We start from the raw sequence: 12,780 nt of genomic DNA, 5'->3' as shown, positions 1-12,780 counted from the left end.
CTTGAGGAGATTAGAGTCAATTGCAAGAATCATTAAAATAGATTTCTGGGCCTCACCCTCAGATTGAATTTCCATAGGTTTGGGATAGGATATAAGAATTTGGATTTCTAACAAGTTCCCAGGTAATGTCCATGCTACCGGTTTATGGACCATACTTGTGAATAGCTGCTCTCTCTTTATTTTAATACTTCACTGGTTTCTCCTTCTTTGCAAATACATATTTAATGGATCAGTTTACATTTTTCAGCAGACCTTATATTTTATTTTTCTTTTCTAATGTAGACTCACTACCTGTCACTAATTCCTCAAGATTTTCTCAGTTAGCTTATTGGTCCAAGCCTAATGGTCTCTGATAAATCTTTTCATTATCAACCAGTTATTTTTATAAAACATATTGCAGACATTCAAAAATATGAAACTCATGTTAATAATAAATTTTAAAATGATTTGTGATGAAAAAAATTTAAGCATAAGAAAACAAAACAGAAAACTCAGGTTGGAAATCGTATGTATGTGTACTTCTTTATATGTAGGACAATTTTCAAATCTGGCACTAATATTATTTCATCCTCTCCCCTTAAATCTGGGCTTTGTGACTGTTCTTCAAAGACGTATTTTCAGGAAGACAAATCGACTATTTAAATTGGTCAATTCGGTCTAACAGTCAGTAAAGTTGATTAGGTGGTCCTATGAAGAACTGATTTATTCTATGAATGTATAATCTGTCCTAGAGCAGTTCACCATCATTTAGGAACATTTTCTAATTGATACTTTCTTTCATACACTTTATTTCATTTCAGAGTGGAACAAAACAGCAACAGCTTTGTTGGTCAGAGGCAAGATAGCATGGTGTTTAAAATATAATATTTGACACTCTGATTTACCAAGTTGCCCATTGTCATACAGAGAGTAAAGTTAGTCAATGTATCTATTTTCAGTTCTCTTGTCTAAATGATAATGATTTTAATAATTAATAAGTATTAATCATGTTCTGATGATCCTATAAGTGTGTAGTTATAAAATTCTTAGGGGATTCAATAAACATTTTTTGCTAGGTAAAATCCAACCTAACCAGATAAGACTATAAATTTAAAATATCATCTGGACTTTATAATTTATTTTCTGATTATAAAAAGGAAATACAGAAATTTAACAGTGGAGCCTGCATGCCATATTACCTTGTATATGTTTTATCTCACATAATATAGCTTTTTAATTGAAGAATTTGTCAAATTTAGCCATCACATGCTTCACCCAAATTAAATATTTTCTGAATCTTTTTAAAAATAGACATCTGAGGCTTCCCTGGTGGCGCAGTGGTTGAGAGTCCACCTGCTGATGCAGGAGACACGGGTTCGTGCCCCAGTCTGGGGAGATCCCACATGCCGTGGAGCGGCTGGGCCTGTGAGCCATGGCCACTGAGCCTGCACATCCAGAGCCTGTGCTCTGCAATGGAAGTGGCCACAACAGTGAGAGGCCCGCATATGGAAAAAAAAAAGAAAAAGAAAAAAGAAACAATAGATATCTGGGAAAATTGAGTCTGGATGCTGAATTTACACCTGGCTGCATTCCCCTGTAACTGCTGCCTCTCTAAGAGGTCCTCAGTTCTGTAGTTCATTATCTGCAGTCAATTTCATTTATTTTCATTAGTGTCTCAATTTTCCATGTATTTGCATTTTGAAAATGTGGTGTGAGAAGGTTAAACGTTTTAGGCCAGGTTCTATTAAAGCATAGCCTGAGACAGGGATCCAAGTGCGTATGATTTGTTGGGAGAGGATTTTTCATGGAATGCGTACAAGGGAAGAAGTGAGGCAGAACAGGAATCTAGGAGAGAGCTGAACAAGGATTTGGTTTCAGGTGAAGCCGTAGCCTTGGCCTTACCCACAGAGGGACTCCCTTGGAGCATCAGTTGTATCACAAGGCTAAGTCTCTAAAGGTCTGATCTAGCCTTTGTAACCACAGGTCAGGCAGGCATTGACTGAAGGTTGCTGTTGGGAGTGGAACTTCCCTGGTGAGGCAGCTCCATGTAGCAGAGGACAGCTCTCCAGAGAAGAGGTACCTGTGAAATTTAACAGCTGACAAGATGAGAAAAAATAAACTATCGAGATAATGTTTGTTTCCTGATTGCTTTCATAGAATGCTTTGTGGTGATGACAGTTCAGTGTAGTAAGACTATAAATGCTGAAGCAAATGCCTGAATTAAAATTCAAACTCTAACACTTAGGGATTGTTTGGGGCAAGTTAATTAACCTTTTGTGTCATACATTTTTGAATCTGAAAAGACACAGATGATATTGGAATAATATCTTTATCATAGGGCACTTGTAAAGGTTAAATACAAGCATAAATGTTAAGATTTCCAAACTGTGTTTGACCCGAATTAAGCCGTACATGAATGTATTCCATTATCATTATTATTTTTAATTCTTTATGAAAATATGTGGGAAGATAGGTCGATAACTAAAAAGTAAATGAGGTACTCTCACTCCCCAAAATAGGATAACACTGAGAATGCTTTCTTGCAAACGTCTTTTATAATTAAGAATAGCTATGTCAGGTGACTTTTCATGTATACATAAATATAATAATTTTGGTTAATTTCCCATAGATGTTTATATTTCAGCAATTTTTAACAATGTTGAAATAAAATATTGTATACAATTATTGTAGAGATATAAATTGTTGTTTTTAAATACCTAGAAGTAGAATTTCTATGTAAAAAAAAAATAAAGTTTTTGATGAGTTTTATCAGGTATTCTTCTGGAATATTTAACAGTATTTTACTATAAATAACTGTATCATAATGCTTGTTTCTCCTCAAAATATGCACTTTTCCTCCAGTATACACACTGTATATATTTTTTTCTTTTTGCAACTCTGGTATGTTAAAAATATATTTGACATTCAATATTGTTCTTAATCATTTTTTACTATAGTAATACTAAATATTTTTCTATGGCTTTCTATTCTATTATCTAAATTGGTAAACTTTCTGGTTCTGTTGTCCTGATTATAACTAATCATTCTGTTATAAATTTATAAGAAAGTCTATCTACTAATACGTTGACTATTATATATCCATGTTGTAATGTCTCCTGTAATTTTGAGAAACAAACAAAAAACAAAAACTTTAGTCACATCACCCCTACCACCAACCATTTCTCTTTATTTAGTGAACTGAGTATTTATTTAATATTTCTTTTCATACTCACTATTTTAAGTTTCTCACTTCCATTCTCTCTCTCTGTTTTAAGTATAATTGAATTTTCACTTTTTTATGGTGAAAGAAAGTACAACTTACTGTATTTATTATCAATTAAACGCATGTAATTACCACATGGAAAAAGAAATAAAATATTATTAGGAACCCAAAGCATTCCACATACCTCTTGCCGATTTCACTTCTTCTTCAGTGTAATTAATTAGCTTTTCTTTAGGGTTTTCTCACTTATGTACTTACACCTAAAATAACAGTTTAGGTTTGCTTGTTGATAAAGGAAAGAATGTTTGATGCTTGTTGCATCAAGGAAAGAATGAAGTTTGTTTCTCTGTGTCTGGCTTCATTGATTGCATTACATCTGTATGATTTATCTTTTAAATAACTTGAAGGAGTTCATTATTTTTAATTACTAAATAGAAGTCCATTTCATGAATATATCTTAATTTACTTTTACATTAAAGTATTGATTGACATTCATGTTGTTTCCAGAATTTAGCTACTATGGTTAAGGTTTGCAGAAATTTCTTGTCCATATTTCTCAGTGCAAATGTTGATACATGTCTGAATACACGTGTTCAACTTCAATAGATACTTCTGAACTTCAGTAGAGATTTTTACAAAGCAGTTGTGCCAGTTTACTCTTTCACCAAAAGATCTATTGATCCATATCCTTATGAATTTTTTATATTTTAAATCTTTGGAATTTCAGTAATCAGAGTAGGTTTGCAGGATTTTGTTTTTTAATTTTAATTTTCCTTATAAATAATAATGTTAAGAACTTTTTCATATTAGAACTTGGAATATGCTCTTTTTAAAAGGGGATGATAAGATCTCTTGCTGATTTAATTTAATATTTTCCTCATACAGTTAGATACCTGTATATTTTATTAACAATATTTTAGTTAAGCTCCATATATTTTCAAAGGTTTATATTCATTTTTACTTTCTTTTTTCTTTTGATTATGTTTTTAATAAGGATATAATTTAGTTTTTAATCATTTCATTTGTTGTGAATTTTTGTGTATTGTTTAAAAATATTATGTACAAACCAAGAATGTATTTTCACATTATGATATGCAATTAAGATCTGAACTTAGACATATAATTTATTTAGAATTTTGTGCAGAGAGAAGAAAGGAATCAGATTTTATTTTCATATGTATATGGATATTCAATGGTCCCAGTACTATTTATTGAAAAATATTCTGTCTACTGTTGTATTCAACATTTAAAAAAAATTATCTTATATCCCAATCTACACTGTCTTAATTACTTCAGATTTATAATAATTCCTGATGTCTGGAAAAAACTATTTTCTAATTTCCATTTTTAAAGAATATTTTGACTGTTCTTGTTCCCTTTTCCCCATATGTGCTTTAGAGTCTACTTGTTAGATTTTTTGTTTAGATTGAGTCAAATCAGAATAATTTTGTGACAGTGAGCTTCATTCTAATATTGAGTCTTCCAAACCATATACATGATATATCTTTGCTGTTAACTAGTTATCTTTTTCTTAATTTCCTCATTAGTCTTTTATAATTTTCTTTGCATATGTCTTGCACATTTTGTTGAATACTTTCTGGGTGTTTTATATATATTCCTAAAATTAGAATATATATGCATTTACATACCCAAGTGTGTGTAATTTTATATAAACTCAATATAATTTTCTTTCTTCTTGTATTCTGTAAGATTTCTAAACCCAGTTTTAAATCCCTAAATTTATCTTCAGTCTGTTGTGTGTCCCACATCTTCTTGGAAAATGTGAGATTTATTTCTTCCTTTCTGATTTTTATAACATCATTTCTTCTTCTTGCATTACTGCCTAGAAACTTTAGTTCAATACTGAATCAAAGTGATGGTACTTGGTATATTTATCTTTATTATTTTTTCATGGCCTGTATCATTTTAGTCTTTTAAAAGCCTTTAAAAGTAAACATTTGAAATTAACTTCTCTAGTATAGTTTATTTCATTAGTTTCTGTTTTTATCCTTTTATTTTCTTTCATCTAATGTTTCCCCAACTTCTTATTATGAATGAAATTTCATGAAATTAAAACCATTTTTTCTTACTAATATTTGCTTCTAATATTATACAATCTCTTTTTATAACAATGCACAAGTGTTCATACATATTTCTTTGCTTATAATTCACTTAAATATTCTGTAGTTTCAACTAGGACTTTTCCATAAAGGTTTATTTAATAAGTTATTTTCTTAACTTACCAAATCATAGGTATTTTCTAGTTATATATTGGATACTAAGCTGTTTTTTTTTAAATTGATATATAACATTATTTTAGTAACAGATATAAAATAGAATAATTCAGTATTTGTATACACTGTGAAATGATCACCTCAGCAGGTCTAGGTATCCTTTCCCATACAAAATTATATTATTTTTCTTGTGATGAGAAATTTAAGTATTTACTCTCTTGGAAACTTTGTATGCTCTACAATATTACTGACTACAGTCACCTTGCTGTACATTGCATCCCCATGCCTTACTTATTTTATAATTGGAAGTTGGAACCTCTTGACTCCTTTCACCCGTTTCACCCAAACTCATCCTACACCCAGCAACCACTATCCTGTTTTCTATATCTCTGATTTTGGGGTTTTTTTTATTTTGTTTTGTAGATTCCACATATAGGTGTAATCATACAGTATTTTGTCTTTATTCTCTCTGACTTACTTCACTTAGCGTAATTTCCTCAAGGTCCTTCCCATGTTGTAGCAAATGACAAGATTTCTTTATTTTTTATGGCTAATACTATTCCATTGCATATGTATACCACATCTTCTTTATTGACTCATCCATTAGTAAACACTTAGGCTGTTTAATATCTTGGCAGTTGTAAAGAGTACTGCAGTAAACACAGGGATGCATACATCTTTTTGAATTAGTGTTTTTCTTTTCTTCAGATAAGTACCTAGGAGTAGAAGTGCTGAATCATATAATAGTTTTATTTTTAATTTTTTGAGGAACCTTCATACTGTTTTCCATAGTGACCTCACCAATTTGTTTTCCCACCAATACAAACTGTGCATGAGGGTCCCCTTTTCTGCATATCTTTTCTAAGACTTGATATTTCTTGTCCTTTTGGTCATACCCATTCAACACTTGTGAGGTGTTATCTCATTGTGATTTTGATCTGCATTTCCCTGATAATTAGTGAGGTTGAGAAACTTTTCATGTGCTTGTTGGCCATTAGTATGTCTTCCTTGAAAAAAAATGTCTATTCAGATCCTCTGCCCATTTTTGAATGGACAGAATTTTTTTTTTCTTCTCTTTTTTTTTTTTTTTTGCTATTGAGTTGTATGATTTCTTTATACATTTGGGACATTAACCCCTTATCAGATACCTGGTTTATGAATATTTTCTCCCACTCAGGAGATTGCCTTTCCGTTTTGTTGACAGTTTCCTTTGTTATACAGATGTATACTATGAAGTACTTCCATTTGTTTGGTTTTGCTTTTTTGCCTTTGATTTTGGAGTCAGATAGAAAAAAATCATCACCAGGACAGATGTCAAGGAGCTAATTGGCCATGTTTTCTTCTGGGAGTTTTATGGTTTCATGTCTTACATTCAAGTCTTTAATCCATGTTGAGTTTTTTGTGAATGGTGTAAAATAGTAACCTATTTTGTTTTGCATGTGGTTGTCCAATTTTCCCAACCCCATTTATTGAAGAAACTGTCCTTTCCCCATTTTATATTGTTGCCTCCCTGGTTGTAAATTATTTGACAATATATATGTGGGTTTATTTCTGTGATCCCTATTCTGTTCCATTGACCTATGTGTCTATTTTTATGCCAATATCATACTCTTTTGATTACTGTAGCTTTGTAATATAGTTTGAAATCAGGTAGTGTGATGCCTCCAGTTTTGCTTTTGTTGCTCAAGGTTGCTTTGGCTATTCAGGACCTTTCATGTGTTCATACAAATTTTAAGAGTTTTTTTTTTTTTTTTTTGCATTTCTGTGAAAAATGCCACTGAACTTTTTATACAGAATACATGAAATCTGTAAGTTGCATTGGATAGTATGTATGTTTTAACAGTATTAATTCTTCCAATCTATGAGCATGAAATATCTTTTTTTTTTAATGTCTTCATTTTCTTTCATCAGTATCTTACAGTTTTCAATGTACAGGTCTTTCACGTCCTTGGTTAAGTTTGTTCCCAGGTTGTTTTTTTTGTTTGTTTGTTTGTTTTTGAAACAGTTGTAAATGGGAATGTTTTCTTAATTTATATTTTTGATAGATTTGTTAGTGTAAATAAATACAACAGATTTTTGTGTATTGATTTTGTACCCTGTAAGTTTAATGAATTCATTTATTAGTGTAAAAAGTTAGTTGATGGAGTCTTTAGGGTTTGTGTACACACACACACACACACACACACACACACATATATATAATCATATCATTCATATAGAGTTACAGTATTACTTCTTCCTTTACAATTTAGATGTCTTCTATTTATTTTCTTCCCTAACTTCTCTGACTAGGACTTCCAATACTGTGTTCATTAAAAGAGGTGAGAGTAAGCATCCTTCTCTTATTCCTGATCTTAGAAGAACAGCTTTCTGCTTTTCACCACTGAGTATGATGTTAGTTGTGGCCTTGTCATATGTAGCCTTTACGTTGAGGTATGTTATCTCTATACCCACTTTGTTAAGAATTTTTATTATAGATAAAAATTTAATTTTGCCAAATGCTTTTTATTCATCCATTGAGGCAAATCATTTTTATCCTTCATTATTTAAATGTAGTGTAGCATGTTGATTGATCTGCAGGTGTTGAAAAATGTTTGCATCCTGGAATAAATCCCACATGATTTTGATGTTTGATCCTTTTAATGTATTATTGAATTCAATTTGTCAGTATTTTTTGAGGATTTTTACATTTATGTTTATTAGTGATGTTAGCCTATAATTTTTGTGTGTGTGTGTGAGGTGTCCTTGTCTGGTTTTGGTATCAGGATAATGCTGGCCATTGTAAAGTGAGTTTGGAAGTATTCACTCCTCTTCAATATTTTGCAAGGAGTTTGGGAAGGATAGACATTAAATCTTCTTTGAATGTTTGGTAGAAGTCACCAGTGAAGCTGTTTTGTCTTGTGTGTTTGTTTGTTGGGAAGTTTTTGATTACTGATTCAATATCCTAACTAGTAATCACTCTATTTAAATTTACTTCATTTTCATGATTCAGTTGTTGAAGATTGTATGTTTCTAGAAATCTATTAATTTCTTCTAAATTGACTATTTTGTTGATGTATATTTGTCCATAGTAGTATTTTATGATCCTTTATATTTCTGTGGTATCAGTTGCAACTTCTCTTTTACTTTTGTTTGTTTGTTTGTTTGTTTTGTTGTTTTTTGTGGTACACGGGCCTCTCACTGTTGTGGCCTCTCCCGCTGTGGAGCACAGGCTCCGGACGCACAGGCCCAGCGGCCATAGCTAATGGGTCCAGCTCCTCCGTGGCATGTGGGATCTTCCCAGACCGGGGCACGAACCCATGTCCCCTGCCTCAGCAGGCGGACTCTCAACCACTGCGCCACCAGGGAAGCCCTCTTTTACTTTTGATTTTATTTATAAAAGCCCTTTCTCTTTTTTACTTGGTAATTCTAGCTAAATATTTTTCAATTTTTTTTTCTCTTTTCCAAGAACCAACCATTAGTTTTATTGATCTTTTCTATTTTCCTTTTTAGTCTCTTTTTGTTTTATTTGCACTGTGATTTTTATTTTCTTCCTTCTAGTAAACTGGCCTTTATTTGTCTTTCTTTTTCTGGTTCAGTTAGGTGTAAGTTAGATGGCTTATTTGAACTTTTTTTTTTGTTTCTTTCTTTAGGTAGGCCCATATCATTGTGAATTCCCCTCTTAGAACTTCTTTTGCTGCATCCCATAGATTTTGATATGTTATATTTCCATTTTCATTTACCTCAAGGTACTTTTTGATTTCTCCTTTGATTTCTTCATTGACTCATTTGCTGTTCATTAGATGTTGTTTAATCTCCACATGCTTGTGATTTTTTTCCAGTTTTCTTCTTGTAATAGATTTCTATTTTTATATCACTGTGGTCAGAAAAGATACTTGATATGATTTCAATTTTGTTGAATTTACTGAAACTAGTTTTGTAGCCTCACGTATGGTATATCCTGGAGAATGTTCCATGTGAACGTGAAAAGAATATTTATACTGCTATTTTGGAATGGAATGTTCTCTGTCTGCCTGATCTAATATGCCATTTAAGGCCAATATTTTCTTATGTATTTTCTGTCTAGATAATCTATCCATTAATGTAAGTGGGGTATTAAAACCCTCTACAATTATTGTGTTACTATTTCTCTATTTATATATATAATATTTGCTTTATATATTTAGGTGGTCCTATACTGAGTGCATAAATATTTACAAATATTATATCCTCATGTTGCATTGACATTTTACTATTATGTAATGCCTTTCTTTGTCTTTTATTACAGTCTTTGTGTTAAAGTCTATTTTGTCTGATATAAGTATAGTATTCCGGCTTTCTTTTGTTTTCCATTTGCATGGAACATCTTTTTCTATGCCTTCACTTTCAGTCTATGTGTATCCTTACATCTGAAGTGAGTCTTTTGTAGAAGGCATATAGTTGGGTCTTATTTTGTTTGTTTGTTTGGTTTAACCCATTCAACCACTCCATGTCTTTTAATTAGATAATTTAGTCTATTTACTTTTAAAGTAATCATTGATAGGTGTATAGTTATTGCATTTTTGTAACTTGTTTTCTGATTGTTTTGTAGATCCTCTACTTTTGTTTTCTTCTCTTGTTGTTTGATGACTTTCTTTAGTGTCATATCTACATTCCTTTCTCATTGTCTTGTGAATCTATTATAGGTTTTTCCTCTGTGGTTACCATGAGACTCACATATACCATACTCTCTCTATATATATATGTATAGTATGCTTCTTTCTCTCTTCTCCTTTTAGGACCCCTATAATGCAAATATTAGTCTGTTTGATGCTGTCTCATATGTCCCTTAGGCTATCTTCACTTTTTAAAATTATTTTTTTCTTTTTGTTGCTTTGTTTGGGTGAGTTTTACTTCCCTGTCTTCTAGCTCATTCATACTTTTTGCTGCTTCATCTAATTTACTCCTAAACCCCTCTAATGTATTTTTCAGTTCAATTATTCTATTCTTCATCTCTGTGACTTCTGTTTGATACTTTATATTTCCTATCTCCTTATTGACATTCTCACTGTGTTCATCGACTCTTCTCCCAGTTTGATGAGCATCTTTATGACCATTACTTTGAACTGTTTATTAGATAAATTATTTCAATTTTGTTACTTTTTTCAGAGATTTTATCTTACTCTTTCATTTGAAACATATTCCTCTATTTCCTCATTTTACTTGACTCTCTCTGTTTCTGTGTATTAGGTGAAACAGCTGTCTCTCCCAGTCTTGAAGGAGTGAACTTACGTGGGAAATGAGTATTTTTTGTTCAACTCTGCTCTAGATCTTGGTTGTCTCTTGAACCTTTGTGATTGTCTAAGCAGCCTGATTTGTTCTTGGTAAGTTCCAGTTGTTGAAGATATGCCAAAAATCTGTTAGTGTTCCAAAAGGAGGAATCTCACTCAGCACCTAGTTGCAGGCTGATTGGAAGCTGGATACTCAATCCACAGCTTTTAAAGTGCAAATATATACAGTCCTGTGGGACCAGCATCATAAACTCTAGTGACTTCCAAACCAAGTGATCTGTAGATGTCCCCTGTGAACATTTGCAAAAATCAGGGTTCCAGATGAGTATAAGCCCTTTTCTGGTAGGCACCAACTAGCTGTAGTGAGACCTAGGGAGAGCCCAAAGATGGCTTCTCCTGGCATATGTCCCTGAGAGCAACACTATAGCCTCTAGATGTGTGGAAAACCTGAAGCCTGCCACTCAGGCTGAAGCTAAGGAAGATGCGAATTGGCCTTTTTCACAGGAAGACTGGTGCTGTGTTTCAGTCTGCTGTCTGTGTGGTGCCATGGGGTTAGTAGCCTGTCAAGAACTGTCTCCAGTTGTTACAGATCTGTGAGATGTAGGAAAACAAGCCACTCTGACCACCAGAGTCCGGCAGTCAAGTCTCCTTGTGTGGTGTGAACATGACCACTGGATTTATCAAGGCAGCGGGAAAGTGCAGGAAGCATGGAAGAACAGGAGAGTGCATGTCTACCAGCATCAGCAGAGCAGCTAGAAAGTGCAGGGATGGGGCATGCCTGCTGGCATTAGCATGGCAAGTGGGAGATTGCAGGAAGTGGGTACACCTGCTTGCACTAGCAATGCAGGAGGAAAATGAAAAAAAATGGCACCCACCACTGCCTCTCTCCAGGAGAGATTTCCAACAGGCCCTGCCTCCCCCAGCACACCCCACACCCCAAAAGGCTTTTTAAGTTTAGCAAATGGATGTCCTTCACAAATAGTTTAGATACTTTTCAAACTGCTGCTTTTGCACTGGGCCCAGGGTGACTGAGTCTGTGTGTAAGCCCCATAAGAGAAATATCTCAGTTTCCTGCAGCCCTTAGGGTCTCCTGGACGAAGACTCCATTGTTTTTCAAAGCTAGGTGGTTGGAGTGCTTTCTGGTACAATTCCCAAGGCTTGAGGTACATGCTGTGGTGCACAAACCCCGTACTCCTCAGAAAGAAACTTCTGCTTTGTAATATCCCTTTTAATTTTGTGCTGCTGCTCTGAAGGCGGAGTTTTTGGTGAGACCCACATCTCCGCCTCTCCAACCCATCTCCAAGTGGTCCTTTTATACTTTGTTGTGGAAGAGTTGTTCAACTAGTTTTCAGGTCTTTTTCAGAGGGAAGTGATCCATATATAGGTGTAGACTCTGTGTCTGTGGGAGGAGGTGTGTTCAGGATGTTCCTACACTGCCATCTTGGACTGCCTCTTCCTATGATCTCAAACTAATTGTTTTCTCTACTAAAAAATATTCTGTATGATTTTGGCTTTGGGAAATGTGTTTAGATTTGCCTTATGATTACTATATGAGCATACTTTTTGCAAATATTCTGCATTTTATTGAAGAGTATGAACCTGATGATCTTGAATTTATATCTCCATGAGTCTCCATGTAGTTTTTGCTGTAAATTTCTGAAACCATGTTAAAAGGCATATCCAGATTTAGACTGTTTTACCTTCTTGTACTATTACCAATATGATTTTGTTAAAAATTACATCATACCTAAATAACCCAAATTTAACAGCTCTACATCTTAACTGGTATTTTTAATATATTAGCAAGCATGGAATTAAGCTTTGGACACTCTATCTCCATTATCCTCATTCTTACAAATACCCTATTACTGTCCTACATTTTATTTAAATACATAATCTACATCCCATTTAAATTGAAATCATCTTCTTATTGCTCATACCATCATAGTGATGATTTTATAGATGTATGTTTTCTTAAATGTTATTTATTTATTTATTTAACATCTTTATTGGAGTATAATTGCTTTACATTGGTGTGTTAGTTTCTGCTGTATAATAAAGTGAATCAGGTTTACATGTACATATGTCACCATAT

The 12,780-nt window shown here is 33.2% G+C and overlaps 1 pseudogene across 1 annotated transcript in view; it reads right to left on the bottom strand.

Moving 5' to 3' along the window:
- Nucleotides 1–11,963, bottom strand: part of LOC307053817 (multifunctional methyltransferase subunit TRM112-like protein) — a 134,609-nt pseudogene extending 122,646 nt beyond the window's left edge. Inside the window, exon 1 of the transcript in view lies at nucleotides 11,871–11,963. The product of the transcript in view is annotated as a multifunctional methyltransferase subunit TRM112-like protein (transcript). The remainder of the gene's footprint in view (nucleotides 1–11,870) is intronic.
- Between the last annotated feature and the right edge of the window lie 817 nt (nucleotides 11,964–12,780).

The sequence above is a fragment of the Hyperoodon ampullatus genome, assembly GCF_949752795.1.
Source record: "Hyperoodon ampullatus genome assembly, chromosome: 5".
Taxonomy (NCBI): domain Eukaryota; kingdom Metazoa; phylum Chordata; class Mammalia; order Artiodactyla; family Ziphiidae; genus Hyperoodon; species Hyperoodon ampullatus.
Note: the sequence above shows the minus strand (reverse complement) of the source record. Positions and strands in the feature narration are given on the sequence as shown.